This window comes from Saccopteryx leptura, chromosome 9, assembly GCF_036850995.1.
Source record: "Saccopteryx leptura isolate mSacLep1 chromosome 9, mSacLep1_pri_phased_curated, whole genome shotgun sequence".
Lineage (NCBI taxonomy): Eukaryota > Metazoa > Chordata > Mammalia > Chiroptera > Emballonuridae > Saccopteryx > Saccopteryx leptura.
In genome coordinates this window covers 67,994,620-68,010,852 of record NC_089511.1, presented here as the reverse complement: position 1 = coordinate 68,010,852, position 16,233 = coordinate 67,994,620, and the positions used below count along the sequence as shown (strand labels likewise).

The 16,233-nt window shown below is 35.9% G+C and overlaps 1 protein-coding gene across 4 annotated transcripts in view; it reads left to right on the top strand.

The window, feature by feature from the left end:
* The window catches only part of CTNNA3 (catenin alpha 3), a 2,003,993-nt gene that overhangs the window by 559,882 nt on the left and 1,427,878 nt on the right, over window positions 1-16,233 (top strand). The gene's annotated exons all lie outside the window — the stretch shown is intronic.

Sequence of the window (16,233 nt, the reverse complement as noted above, 5' to 3'; positions counted from 1 at the left end):
TAAGTGCTAAGTTTCTTTCTCTGTACAAAATGTGATAAATTATAGATGAGTTAATGCTTTTACATGGATTGGCTTTCTGAGTAGGTGCTGTTAAGGTTGCTCCCAAGCTATAGCAGTGAGATAGGAGTGTCTAGGGATGGAAATCAAGCAGGTTATTTACATATGATTACTTTGTTTGAGAGGGTAAGTAAGTATTAGTTGAAGAAGAGTGTCAAGATTGGAGAAAGGAAACTGGAGGTGCACAGCAATTCAAAGGATAAAAGGAAAACTAAGAGAAGGGCAGGTTTCTCAGGCTGAAGTTGGTGGATATCAGTCAGAATTTATATAGTATTGGATAAAGTCAGTACCACAGGGATCAGGAACAATTTTTGAAGGGTAAAGAGCTCTTGTAGTTCTGATGGCTCTTAACCTTTTTTAAATTGACATAATGCCATAGATTTTTGGCAGTTTTATCTATCTTTAAGGAATATTCGAAATGCTGTCTAAATTTAGACCAGTGCAAAACTGTTTGTGTCAAGGTCCTTTTGGTTTTACTTCTATATTCTGTATATGATACATTTATCATATATATATATATATATATATATATATACATATATATATATACATCCATCTGCGACGTTTTGTCAGTAGGCTTACATTCAAATATTAGTGCCATTTTTAAAATAAAGGAAGTCTTGAATACAATGTGAACTATATATTGATCATGAGGCTTTTTAAATAATAGAGCTCAACAAAATGAAAAGTTTATAATAAGAATGTTTTGATGATCTGCTTTATTTAAATGGACTAATTCAAGGGTTATAAAGATATGTTTTGAAAATTATTAGTTTCAAAGCATATAATTTTTGGATACAAAACAAAAATTGAGATTGTTCAGTACAAGTAATTTGTGTGAATAATTTGTGTTAAAAATTAGTGAGTCTTAAGGACTTTTCAACACATTTGATGTATTTCCATATTCTAAATATTTGATGACTTTGGCTCCTGACCAACAATCTCATGCCTGTCAGAAAATCAAAGTTGTAAAGTAGATTTTATTAATAAGAAGAACATATTAGTAATGCTATGTCCTGCCTCTGAAGCTAGAAAAACCCAGTTTCAGAGTATAATACTATATTCTTAGTTAAAGATTTTTTAAAGGAATGCATTTGTTATAAGAAACTCAGAGGATAATATTGTGTTGAAATTTCTTCTCTATGGCTCTGTGAACTATTAAATTATTATATTCACTTTTATAAATAAAAATAAAGTTACATGTAAGTTTATTTTATCTATAAATTATAAAATTACAGATAAATTCACTTTACCAAATATAAAGTTATTTTATTCTTTGAAGTACAAACACAAACATATGCACACATACACACTCACACACGTACATAAGCAAGGATACCTAAGCTACGTAATTGTGGAACCCAGGGCAAAATGAAAATGTAGGTCCTCTTGTTCAAGAGCAGGGGGGGGGCAAGCAGCATTTTTCTTTATTCATAATCTCAATTGACCAGAGCAAGATTATTTTTATTTGCTATTTAATGTTAGGCTCTCTAGCATAGGGATACTTGTGGGAGCATGCAGACCCACAAGTATATGTGGCCTTGACCCATGACCCCAACACAGCCTGCCTTATTCCAAGGAACCTAGCAGGAGTGAAGGTTAGCAGCAATCACTGGGTGGGGGAACAGGTGGCTGAGAACCTGGCCTCGGAAAGCACTGGGAAGCAGAACTGCATGTGAGTCTAGGATATATGTTTCTTTGGCCCATAGGACAGAAAGACTTCACTTATACACACAAATTCAAAGGTAAAGTAGTTAAGAATATCAAGGCTATGGTAGAAGAGCATTAAAAGCTAATGGTGGACCTTCTTAACTATAGAGCCCTGTGCGTAGTCACAGGCCCCTGAAGCTGCTCCTGTACATAATAAACATGTATCACAAGAAAATAGTGGTGATTTTATGGCTTTCTTTCACTTTGGCTTAAAAACAATTTGGGTTAAAAACTATTCGTACCAAAGGTAGAGTTATGGAGCACACTGCCCTAGGTGCACTGTTTCTAGAAATTTACAAATGATAATAACACCAACTAAAAGTTGGTCTGCTATATATTATTATTGTGTACCACCAATTCAAAATGTCACTGATAAAATGTTTTTCACAAAATTATTTTGTTTCTCTAAGTGTAAGCAATTGCTGTGGTTATTGTTGTTTTAATAATATGTATATATGCTTTAGATTAGCAAGTTTTTATGATAAACATTATAGTCTTTGTACATTGAAATAATGGATTCAAAATAAACATTGATGACACAGTGATTGTAAAGATTACTAGAAATATAGTTACTTCAGTTGTTATTTTGTGTGATCACTTGGAGGGTTTTTAAATTTAAAAGTTATAATAATAAAACAATTTTGAGGGGTAATATTTTTGTGAGGTAAGTTTAAATCTCAAACATAAAATAGTTCATTGAATTTGAGTGATAACTTTGAAGTTTATTCTCCTTTTGAAAATTGTTTATCACTTTAAAGAACAAATCAGGAAAATAATGACTATTACTGATTTTTACTGAAATACAATTTTGTTATAGAGAGCAGAGAGGTGTTTAAAAACTATGTACTCCAGTTATCACATAGGCTAAGTAAGGAACTGAAAATATGTTTGTCTTTTTCTACAATATGTCTTATTGCTCTTTTACTTAATGAGTATTTAATTTGATGCTCGGTTTCAAGGACCATTTGTCAAGTACACAAAGCTTATTTTTGTCACTATCATCCTTCTGTTGATATATTTTTTTTAAAACAAGGTAAGTTCTATGTTAGAAGAGTGAAGTGAAAAGAGACATTTAAAAAATAATTATCTAAATAATTGAGGTCAAAAGTAAGTACTGGTAGGTGTTTTTTAGCTTGTCCAGATAATTATCTTAAGTTTAACTTTTTAAGGGTAGACTTAATTGTAGGAATCCAAATATTTCTCTTATTCAATTGACTACCTTGCATTAAATTTATACTTAATGGAAGTTGTTTTCTTCTTTTTTCCCCTTTCCCCCATGTATTTTCTTCTGCAAACAATCCTGCAAATATTAATAGCTCCCTGCAGGCTTCTCACTTTAGAGCTCTCATCCCAGACAGAGCTCCTCTGTTTACTCCTCCGCCTCGTTGGTTAGACAGGAGCTCTAGGCGAGTGGGGACAGTTCCTGGCCATTAGCACAGAGCCTTTCAGGAAGCAGGTGCTCAGGAATTACTTATTTGGATAAGAGTAAATTCAATCTAGAGCTTGCTTCTTTTCAGTCTTTTAAATTGAAATGACTACATGCCTAAATCAATTAATTTGAAGGTATTTATTATATTTATATGAAAATGATGGAGAAAAGATGAAGGGAGCATTAATGGTGAAAACAAAACATAGAAAAGGAAAAGCACAGAGGTGGGGAGGTTTGTTACTCGGGTGATCAAAATGTATTTCTGGATTCCATGATGCTAAATACTTGTTGAGGAAAGCATTCTGTTTTTTAGGAAATGAAAGACATTGTGTGTGTGGAAATGTCTGGTGATCTGCTCTGATGTTGTTGTAGAAGTTAGAGTAGGAAGAGCTAAATTAATATGACAGTGGTCCACATGATCAGAAGCTTATTTTTTATACACGGTAATGTTTTATTGATGAGCACAACCTATTAATAATCAAAAGTATGAAGTTACAGTATTATTACAGCATATTATTTTGGGGGGATAACAAATTACTTTTTTTGAAGGAATGATACAAATGAAAGGACATAGTGGATGATTTGGTACAAGTTATAGCAAAGATAAAGATAACTCCAACATGCATGTACTGCTTTGGTGACCAGGGAAGTCATCCCATGGCTTTGGGAAGCTAAGGCTTAGCTCTTCTCTTTGTCTCCCAGGTCATGCTTGCCAAAGAGATTCTCTGCCATGCCAGTTTGGGGGGTGCCCAATCTGTGCAAGTTGGTTATATTGTCACCCAATTCTTTGATGCATTTCACCTGCTCATTCAGGTGGTGAGTCTCAATGAAAGCACACAAGTGGGGGTGATTATTGTCAGTGGCCAGTTTGTGCAGTTCCGGTAGTGACTCAAAAAAAAGCACCCGAAAGCAGTGTAATAATACTTTTCACATAAAAATGCCGAATTTTTGGCTTAATGCTAGTGTCTTACTGGACCAATGAATTTTGGAATTAAAAGCAGAAACCAGTCTAGAAAAATGTGAGGTACATTATTAGAATACATTTCCAGGTTTATTTTTACTTTATGTTGCTATCGCAAATTGTTAAGCCAAATTTGGAGGGACCCAAAACATGGAAGACAGGAACAAGGTCCGTTGTTTACACATCAAAGCTTTATTGTCTAGCTTGGCCAAGCAGTGGCAGCTCCAACAGAAATCTGAGAGAGAGCGTGCTGGCCCTTTGTTCTACCTAGTTTTTATAGTTTTGTAAGTGGGAAGTACAAAAGCAAAAATTGTAATTAGGAGCCCTTTACCACTATTGGTTATAGTCATATGTCCTTTAACATGATAGGACCATGTTCAATTTGCAAGTCAAACATCATTTTGGAGAAAACAAAATTTACAAGCCAACACAATGGTAGGAAGATGTCTCTTTACATATTAAAGGCATTCCTATATTATCTACTGTTTATCTGCCATCTCTCTGTCCAGAGTCACATGTGTTAACCACATGCATTTACATAGGAGAGGTAGTTTCCGTGGGGACAAATGCCCGCAAATGGCTCATTGCTATAAGAAAAGGTTTATTTTGGCTTTTCTCTCCCTGTACCTGGCTAGCCATTCACCCTTTTCCCCACAGACATGGTGGAATGTCTGGGAATCCATGTTTTCCTCCCCTTTGCATTTACAATACAATGCCAAGGGCCATCCTGGTTATGCCAATCACACAGTACAGAGACTACTCTCACAATTTCTCTGCACACCTTAACCCAAATTAATAAAATGTTCTTCAAGCCTCTTAAAATATTAATATTAATTCTGTAGTTTTTGGTACCTTACAACACCTGCGGATGAAGTGGCTCAGTGGCTCCTCACAAATGATGCTTCTCTATACTTGTTACATCATCTTCTATGAAAGGGATTGTTCTTTCCTAGAACTATGTGAACTGAAATCTTTCTCTATTCACTGAGATATTTTAGTACAACTTCAGTTCTTAAGTCCTCAACTTCCTAATTTAAAGAATGTTGTGTTTATTTTGTGGACCTGGTCTGCTTTTCCAATTCATTAGTATTTTTTATAATTGAGCTATATTGATAGACTAAATACTTGATGATAATTCAGATACAATAAAGATAAGTATGAAAACTTAAAGCAAGAGTAATACTCATCAGAAGCTATAGATCTCTTATGTGAATTTGGCTTTATTATTTTTTAAATTCATTTTTAGAGAGAGAAAGAGAGAAGTGTGGAAAGCATCAGCTTGTAGTTGCTTCTCATATGTGCCTTAACAGGGTAAGTCTAGGGTTTTGAACTGGCAACCTCAGCATTTTAGGTGGATGCCTTATCCACTGAACCACCATGGGTCAAGGCCTCAAATTTTGCAAGTCTGTTGAGTCCAGAGAAGTGGAAATAAATGCAGTTTATGTTTATTGCAGGCTAAGTTCACAAGACTAGTTTGAGACTAAATAACTTTACTTCCTTAAACAAATCAGTAAGTCTTAATCATTTATTTTCCACCAAAGCTATACATTCAGTAAGTTCATTGTTTTGTTACATTGGTAAGAAGTTAGTACGAAATGAAACCAGATGGGTTTATAACAGACAAAACAGACAACTACTTAACACTATTAATGATCATATATGTTTGCCCTAGTATTTTTCTTCTTTTAAAATTTTGTGTTTTGTGTATGGGTGTGTGTGTGTGTGTAATTTAGTCTTTTATTGTGACTGTAATTTAAACTTAGTGGTTTGAATAATGCAATAATTATTTTACAGCTCTGTAGATCAAAAGTCTGACACAAGTCTCACTGGGTTAAAAATGAAAGTGTCAGCAGGGCTGCGTTCTCTTCTGGAAGCTATAGGAAAGAACCTATTTCCTTGCCTTTCTAGCTAGCTTCCAGGAGCCACCTGCATTCCTTGGCTCATGGCTTTCTTCCTTCACTCAAAGCCAGTGATGTCACTTTTCTATGATCCTGCTTCTGTCCTTACATCTCTTTCTCTGACTGCAGCCAAGAAATATTCTCTACTTTTTAAGACTCATGTGATTGTGTAGGGCCCTTTCAGATTATCCAGTATGATCATCTCATTTTAAAGATCTTAATTGCAGCTGTAAAATTCCTTTTGCCATGTAGGTAGTATATTCAGAGATGCTGGGAATTAGGATACAGACATCTCTGGGAAGCCTTGGATATATCCCAATACCGGTCTTCCCTCGTCTCTCCTGTGGAAGTATCATTAATCCTTGTATTTTAAATCCATTTTAGTTAGTATCCCTAACACATTTTAAGCTCCATTCTGGCAGATCACATGTTCTATTTACAGTTCTATTTTAAGCCCCAGGTATAATGCCTGATATTTAGAAAATGCTGAATTGCATTTTTGAATAAATGAAATTATTGCATTTTGTATATGACATGTAATGGAGAAACAGTTTCTCTGACATTAAAAGAAATTAGTTTCAAATATCTAGTAAATTTATATGATGAACCGCCTGTTATAAACCATGTGCTTTTGCAGAGTACAGTTCTCTTCTAAAAATCAATGTGAATATTCAGAAACAACATTTTCTCATCAGTCTCTGCTTCTGAATCCAAGTCTGGCCATATTCCAGAACAGGATTTTTACTTATTTAAAAAATGTATTCCTGAGGGGGTTGCAGGGCTAGGTAAAAAACATGAAGAGGTTAAGCCAAAAAAAAAAGAGAAAAAGAAAAAGAGAGAAATAAAGAAACTAAAAGAAAAGAAAGGAAGAAAGAAAAAAAGAAAGAAAGAAAGAAAGAAAGAAAGAAAGAAAGAAAGAAAGAAAGAAAGAAAGAAAGAAAGAAGAAAAGGAAGGAAGGAAGGAAGGAAGGAAGGAAGGAAGGAAGGAAGGAAGGAAGGAAGGAAGGAAGGAAAGGAGGGAGGAAGGAAGGAAGGAAAGGAGGGAGGAAGGAAGGAAGGAAAGAAGGAGAGAAAGAGAGAAAGAGAAAGAAAGAGAAAGAAAGAATAAAAACCTCATAGACAAACAACAATATGGTGATTACCGAGAGAAAGGGGGTGGGGGGAGGTAGAAGAGGATATAGAAAAGATAAATGGTGCTGGAATGAGACTTGACTTGGCATGGTGAACACACAATACAATATACAGATAATGCATTATAAAGTTGTACACCTGAAACCTGAAATATAATTTTATTAAGCAATGTCACACCAATAAATTTAATAAAAATGTTACACACACACATGCATATATAAAAATATATATACACACACATATAAAGAACTACTCTCAAAAATTAGGGGATATTTTATAGCTTCATATTCATTTTGAAATATTCCCTAATTTTTGTAAGCAGTATATATATATATATATATATATATGTGTGTGTGTGTGTGTGTGTGTGTGTGTGTGTGTGTGTGTATATATAGAGAGAGAGAGAGAGAGATAGAGAGAGCATTCTGAATCAGAAAGTTTAACTTTTGTCTTTTAAAAGTTAAAAGTATATTTTTCTAAGATACTTCTGCTGATTTTGTTATACAGTGTGTCCGTAAAGTCATGGTGCACTTTTGACTGGTCACAGGAAAGCAACAAAAGATGATAGAAATGTGAAATCTACACCAAATAAAAGGAAAACTCTTCCAGTTTTATACCTATTAAGTGCAGTTCGATGTGGGCTCACGCACAGATTTTTTAGGGCTCCTTAGGTAGCTATCCCATATAGCCTCTACAGACTCATCACTGACTGATGGCCTACCAAAACAGGGTTTCTCCACCAAACTGCTGGTTTCCTTCAACTGCTTATCCCACTAAGTAATGTTATTCCTATGTGGTGGCACTTCGTTATAAATGCGCTGATATTCATGTTGCACTTTGGTCACGGATTCGAATTTAGTGAGCCACAGAACAAACACACTGAACTTTCCTCTGTACCATCCACATCTCAACTGGCATGGCCGTGGGCTGCTCCACTATATACACGGTGTTACGTCATCATCTGCACATGCGCACATGCTGCCACATCATCCGACAGAATCTGGGAGGGTTTTCCTTTTATTTGGTGCAGATTTCACATTTCTATCATCTTTTGTTGCTTTCCTGTGACCAGTCAAAAGTGCACCATGACTTTACGGACACACTGTAGTTCCAAAATTCATTAGGTCTAGTCCATGTTCTCTGATTCACAATGTAATTAAGGAATTCTTCCTGTCAATGGGATTGAACAAGGAGGTCCTCTGACAAAAGAAGGATAGAAGGAAATTAGTTGTTTTTAAATGGTGGTGTTTCTATAATTGGTGAAAATATAATTGAAAATGGGTTGCCAGTATGCTATAGTTTTAAGAATCAACATACATGGATGGATATTTTCCTGGGGTGGGTTGAAATTATGTTGATGTTCTTAAGTTTAGATGTCTTGCTGGGAAGGATTTTCAGGTGATGCAGAATTATTGGTGAAATTACCTTCAGATTAGTACTTTACTATAGGGTGATATTAGGGAGTAAGTGATTGCTCTGCAAGAGTAAATGAGTCAGGCCTTGACTGCATTCAGGTTCCAATTCCCACTTCTAAACCTTTTGCTTGCCCAATATTTTGTCCTATGTGTGCCTTATGTGAAAGTGCATTGCTGGCTTTCATTATATATTTGATAAGTAGATAATCAAATGGAATGGTTTTTGTTATTTGTGTGCCTGGGGTTTGTTGCATTTTCTGTCTTAGGGAATTATAGAGATTCAAAAAAGACAACAAATATATTATATATGTTATGGGGTTTTTCTTTTGTATATGGCCTCCACTTCTCTCCTAAAAATCTATTTTTGAAATAATTTTATTTTATTTCTCATGATGATTGGAAATAAAACAGTTAGGATGATCTATATGCTTTATATTTTTTAATCTTAAAAGTTTTTCATAAACACTACAGTGGTGGCTGGCTGGCTTTTGAGTGGTTGATCATGTTGTAGAACATATTTTTCATTTATAGATACATAGATTTTATAAATTTAGCCAGCTAAAGAGAAGTAAATACTATCTTTTATAGTTTTGTGTAAGATTAGATATGGAAAAATTAGAGGGTGAACCAAATTCAGATTAGAACATGAGATCAAAATCCAAGATGATATAAAAGAATTGTCAAAATCAAGGAGCCTAGAGACTGATATTGAAGTTGGAATATAGGAGCCAAGAATTCAACAATCAAGGAAGGAGATGAGAGAAATAATAAATGGTGGGGATCTGGTTAAATGGACATAAATGGGTTTATTTCTTTCTTGCTTTCCTTTCTTTTTGTAATTTAAGGACCAGATACTGAACAAGTGTTGAAATCTATCAATTCTTTTGGAAAAGATAGCATTATTGTTTTAGCTCTTACTTTTCTGAGCGGCATTAGGATCTAGTTTTATTCCTCTTTTAAAGTTTCCTGAGTTATTTGATTTATTGGTTGTTAAATTATTTGAGTCTTTTTAGATAAGCTAGGTTTGGTATTATCTAAACCTGGTATACAATGCCTTCTTGGGATTTAAGAGGGACTTGTGCATTATGCATTGAGGAAAAGAAGGCATCTAGATTCTACTGTTGAGGGAATGGACTTTACTTATAGATTTCTCCTTTGTGCTCTACTCTTCTAATCTCTCTTAAAAGTTAAAGTTAATGGAGTTCTACAGGAATGCAAGCTACCTGATTACCTAATTAAAAGGTGAAAAAAACAAAGTAGGCAACCATTTTATTACTTAAAAAAGGGGTGGAGTGGAATGGGGAGACTAACCAGATAGAACCATAGTACAAGAAGATAATAAGGTAATTTGTGTGAAATAAAAATATCTAAAAATTAATAGAGGATATCCTAAAGTGGCAAGACCCATGTAGAGGGTCTCTGAAGGTTACATCCTCTAAGACAAAGGGCCTAAAGCCTGAGAGCCTTTTGTCTTCATCTTTGTCTGCTTTCCAGCAGAGGTAGCCATGCTTTCTCATATTTGTGGGGCAAGTCAGTCATTCACCTTGTGCATTGTTTCAACTGATACTTTCTCAAGAAATTGGAGTCCTTTAATCCCCATGTTCATGCACTTCTTGTATAGTTCTTGGAAGTTCCTGCTATTATTTTTTTAAACAGTGAACTTTACTCAAAGCTCTTTGTTATATAAAAAGAATCAGATTGAATGGTAAAAATCACAGGAATAAAGTAGGAAACAAGAGTCTGGGCATAAAGTATTAGTTTAATCTTGGACAAAAAATAAAGGTCTTATGACTTAGCATAGTTCTTTCCTAGGGGATGAAATTGCAATGAAGAGAAAGATTGTTGTCTTAGAGCAGGTAGCCTAGAAGCCAATCCCAATAAAGGGGAGCATAAAAGTTTATTGGAGTATTTTTTTGGAAAGTACACATGTAAGGAAGTGAGGAAGGCAAGATTGGACAAAAGGAGCAGGTGACTTGCTAATATTCTCAGCCATCCTCTGGAGAGCCCTGGAGTTGGCATGACCCTTTTCTGTTGTCTCATACTTAGGGAGAAATTTTTGTATTCCTGTATCTTTGAGTAATTACCTGTGTGTCACACCTAGGGGCAGTGTAACTTTAGAAAAGGCAGCTCCCTGCAGCTTTGGGCAGTTCCTGGGGAGGGAAAGAGCTGTGAGCCATCATAGCTGACATTTCTAGTTGAAAAGGGAAATCTGAGTGAAGCACCACAGAATCTACTATATCTGTTAATTGCAATAATAAAAAGGTTTTATTTTATTTGAGGAAGGTAGGCCTTGAATAATATCTTGTGTTAGCAATGATGGTCAGTATATTTGGCCTTCTATAGTATTTAATTTTCTATTGGTAATGTTCAGGAAATTATTGGGTTAATCATGTAATTTATCATCCAAATTGGGATACTTCTGAGAGAGAAAGGTGCTCTAAAATAATTTTCAGGCCTTAATTTATCTGCCAAAGGTATAAGTCAGTACTATCCCAAGACCAAAATATATGGTCACCTAGAAATTATGTGACTTTATAAATACTATAGATAAGATTATACATATGAAGGTTTTAAGAAAAATTTAACACATTTTATTGACTGATTCTGCATTGGCCATAAAAGATAGCTGAAATACAAAGTTTGATAAGAGCTGTACTAAATGCAATAACAGTACTACATGGAAGAACTTAACTCCTGGGAGGTCAACCAAGGAAGGCTTCCAAAAGGAGAAAGCTCTTAGGCTGGCTTTGCAAGCATAGGGAGATAGACATTCTAGAAAAGCCAAGCCTGTGCAAAGGCACAGAAGCAGGAATTAGTATAGTACATTTGGTGTGGGCAATATAAACAGTTCATTTTGGATGAAATATAGTGGAAAGAAGAAAAGGTGGCCTACATGAAATGAAGTACTGACCATTAATTTATAAATAGGCTTCTTTCAAATATTTGATAAACTTACATTTTTTTGCATTCAAAACAAGTGAAAGTTTATTCTATCTTTCTTTATACTAATCAGCTGTAAGTCACTCATAATATCACTTTAGCTGGGTTATCACTATAGATCAATTTCTATTTGCAGTACTGTGATTTATAATAAGAAATATGCATTTGGTCTTTGTCCCATTTCTGGCATAGAGCTCCTGAATCCTTGGAATTTTCTAAGTGGTGAGAATGATCAAAGTATTTTTTGTTATGTTAATGGTTGACAATGGACCTAAGAATGGAGGCTGGTTGTCAGGAAAACCAACCCTGTGATTAGAAGATTGTTAGAACTTTCAGTACCTCCCCTGACCATCACCATTAACTACAGGGAAGACAGAAGGGCTGGATATTGAGTTCAGTCACTAATGGACCAATGGCTTAATCAATCATGCATATGTAATGAAGCCTACATGAAAACCAAGGATAGGGTTGGAAAACTTCTGGATTGGTGAACACGAGGAGATAGGGGAAAATGCTATGATGTGTTGCTGGTGAACCAGGTTCTTTTGCTGTGTTGAGAGAAAGGAATTTCAAAGGTACATGGTTAGCAAAGTTTAAATGTAGTGGCAAGATTTTATTGGAGGTAAAAAATCAATACACCCTTGGGGACACAAAGGGTGGGCAGGTGCTTAAAACAACTGCCCCAAGGTTCTAGATAATCATCTATATATTTTCTTAGTTCTCTATAGCAAGCAAACCTGTCATTCAAATCCTCCAGTCTACTCACTGATTCCTCCAGGACTTGAGTTGGGCTCTCCCCTTAACCAATCTTGTCTTAAGACCTCCGAGGATTTTGCAATCCCTGTCCTTTCTGATTTTTTTCCCAGGCTAGATTTCACCCCTTAATGTGGCCATTTTGACTTTTACAGCACATGTCTTAAAGCACCACCCTGTATACCATTTTTACTTCCATTTCACATGTCCAAAAGTTTTATTGTGTCATCTGGTTTCTACTGTGTATGTGCCCAGCAGAATTATCCCTCTTGTTCTTCCCACCCCCATAATTGGATACCAGGCTGTCAGATTCTTCCCAACACACTCGTGGATAAGTCCTGAGTACAGAGGACAAAGTGGTCTCCTATAGTGTGTACATGAGCCTGTAAATGCTGTAGGTTCCTAGTAAATGGAATGCTGGTAATTTCTTACTGAAGCAGGCTTCCTGGTTTTATTAATCTTAATATTGGATTCCCTCTTCCCTAGTTTACTATGGTCAATGTCTGATAACCTCTGCTCCCTTTCTTTATTAATAAATAGCTAACTAACTACACTAACAAATGGAAAGGGCATGGAAGCTCAGCACCCTGACCCCATACCTTGCCCTCTGCTATTCTTGAGTTATAGAAGTTAAATCTGCTAGGTAAAATGTTGCTCTGAGTTCTGTGAGTTGCTGTAGCAAATTAATGGGTCCTGAGGAGGATGTCATGGAACCTCTGACTTATAGCCAGTGTTGTAGAAGTACAGGTAACAAACAATGAGGGCTTGACTAGCATCTGAAGAGGGGGGTGGGGAGGCAGTCTTTTAGGACTGATCGCTTAACCAGTGGAATCTGATACTATCCAGGTAGATAGTGTTAGAATTGAGTTGAATCATATGGACACTGTAAGGCCAGGGGCCACCACCATCGTGGCCATGCACATGCAGGTTCCCATTGAATTCCAGCAGACAAAAAAGAGACAGTGGAGCCAAAGAAGGAATGGAGGCCTTTCCTTTATTAAAGTCTTGCACTGCCAATGCGCAAACACACAAGGAAAACATTTTCCTTTTCTTCAGAGCTCCCAAAGCCCTGATGCATTCTCCAGTTCCACAACCAGGAGAATCTTCTCTGGTTCCTCCTAGAATCAAAGGCCCCCACCAGCCTCAGTAGAGCTCGCAAAGCCCCTCAGCAGTGGTTCCCCATCTGCACACCTCTTTCCCTGTAAAACATGGCTTCTCCCTCCTTCTCCTTCTGCTCTTGCTTTTCAAAACTTTCTGGAGCGAAAACCTCTCCTCCAGCAAACATTTCCAAAAACAATGGCCCTTCTCAAGCTGGAAGGTAATTTGCAATTTCACAGACTACATATACAGTGGTACCTTGAGATATGAGTTTAATTTGTTCTGTAACCGAGCTTGTAAATCAGTCAACTCATATATCAAACAAATTTCTCCCATTTAAAATAACTGAAATAGATTTAATCCATTCCAGCCCTGTGAAACATCCCCAACCATCCTAGATTATGGAAAAAAACATGTTTTTAATTAAGAAACATACATGTATACTTTACCAATGCATAACAAAATATGTGAAATAAAAGAAAAAAGTGTTATTTAGGATTTACGCTTCTGATGGCATCCTTTTGTTTAAGGATGGTACAAATTATAGTTGTATTGCGGTTGTACAGCCTTGCCAGTTTAATCACTCATACACCACGCTCATGTTTTATTATTTCTTGCTTTACTTCTATCGACATCATTCTCTTCTTCTCATCACTGTCCTTTACACTCACTTTCTTCAACCCACTGATAGCACATAAAAAAAGTTAGTAAAAAAATGCAAAAATGATGCAAGAACGAGTACAGCTCATGAGATTTGCCTTGATTCTCTGGGTAACACGTGAGAAAGAAAGAGATGCTGGTGTTGTGCTACTGATACTGGACCCGTGCACCAACATGCCAACTAGCAGCAACTTCCCAAATCACGACTCGTATCTCGGAATTTCGCTCGGATCTCAAACAAAAATATGAACCGAGTCGCAGCTTGTATCTTAAAAAGTTTGTATGTTGGTCTGTTCGTAACTCAAGGTACCAATGTACCTGGTGCTGCCCAGACCCCAATGCAAACTATAAGCGAGCAAACCTATAAATCATATGTTACAAACTTATTTGACCAACAGACACCTGCTGGTGTCCAGAGAATGGCTTATTGGAATTGGTACTAGAACCTTTTGCCCTTGAAATATATTCAATATTTTCTTAATGAATTTATAGTTAGGTTCTGAATAGAAAGGTAATCTTATCATTGTGATGCAAGTTTAGTATCAAAGACCAACTTGAAGCATTCTGTGTTAATGTGGCTTTAGCTGGGTGAGACACAGATAAGCAACCTGTGTAGTTGATTTGCTTGAATATTAGCTACACTGAATAATTAATTAGAGAAGACTATTAGTGATCTACAAATTGCTAATTGCCCCATTGTACTGTGGTCCTTTTTAAATCAGAAATGATAAGTTTTTAAGTCTTACAATTAAAACAAAAGATCTTATTGAATTTTTTTTAAATTTTTATTTTTTACAGAGACAGAGAGAAGGACAGATAGGGACAGACAGACAGGAAGGGAGGGAGATGAGAAACATCAATTCTTTGTTGCGGCACCTTAGTTGTTCATCAATTGATTTCTCATATGTGCCTTGACTGGGGGACTACAGCAGACCGAGTGACCCCTTGCTCAAGCCAGCAACCTTGGGCTCAAGCTGGTGAGCCTTGCTGAAACCAGATGAGCCCGCGCTCAAGCTGGCGACCTCGGGTTCTTGAACCTGGGTCCTCCACATCCCAGTCTGATGCTCTATTCACTGAGCCACAACCTGGTCAGGCAAGATCTTATTGAATTCTTGACTTTAATTTATTTTCTTTTTCTCTTTTGGAAGATAAATTGAAACTAGATTTGATTTAGTGTTTTCCTTGGAGATAAGTGTCATGCTTTGTATCTGAGAAACTCAACCACAGTGTTGATTGACAAGACTTTATCACTCTGATAGTTGTTTACTTTAATGTCCCAGAGCAGCTTTTAACTGTTTTAGCTTGACATACAAATGTGGAGTAAATAATTAGTATTCTAGTGGATTTGGATTTTAAGCATAATTCGGTCTGAGGCACTAGACCTGATTAGAAAAATACTTTTCATTCATTTACATATGGCAAGTACACATCCATAAGGAGTTTTATCTTCCTATAACAGGTTGATTTCTTTCTGGTAATCAGAATACTGACCCCTCCCCCCTTCCCCAACAGATGTCCACACCATAATCCCTGGAACCTATGAATACTTTACATGGTACAAGAGAATTTGCATATGTGATTAAGTACAGGACCTACCTTGAGAAGACCTTGAGAAGGAGAGATTTCCCTTGATTAAATGGATGAACTCAATCTAAATACACGAGTTCTTAAAATCAGAGAATCTTTCCTAGCTGGATCAGAGAGAGATGAGATGAAAGGAGAAGAGAGAGAAAGAGAGAGAGAGAGCATGTCAATCTACCATTGTTTGACTTTAAAGATGGAGGAAGGGGCCATTGTTGAAGCCACTAAATTTGTGATAATTTGTTTCAGTAGAAATAGAAAATTGAGATCCTATGTGAAATAAATTGCTGCAATTATATACTAAACAGGTATATTGAATATGAAATGTTTATTTAAATATCAGGAAAGGCAATCAGAATGTTATAGAAATACCAAAATATTGATTTTGAATGCACTTATGAATCTCATATGAGATGTAACATGAAGTAATTAAAATGCCTGAAAAGCATAAACTGTCATGATTGTGTATAATGAAAAATATGATTTAGTTTATTTTCTGAGCCAGTGTTTTCCAATGAAAATATTATGCAAACTAGAATAATATGTGAGCCACATATATAATTTAAAGTTTTCTAGTAGCCACATACAGTAAAAGAAACA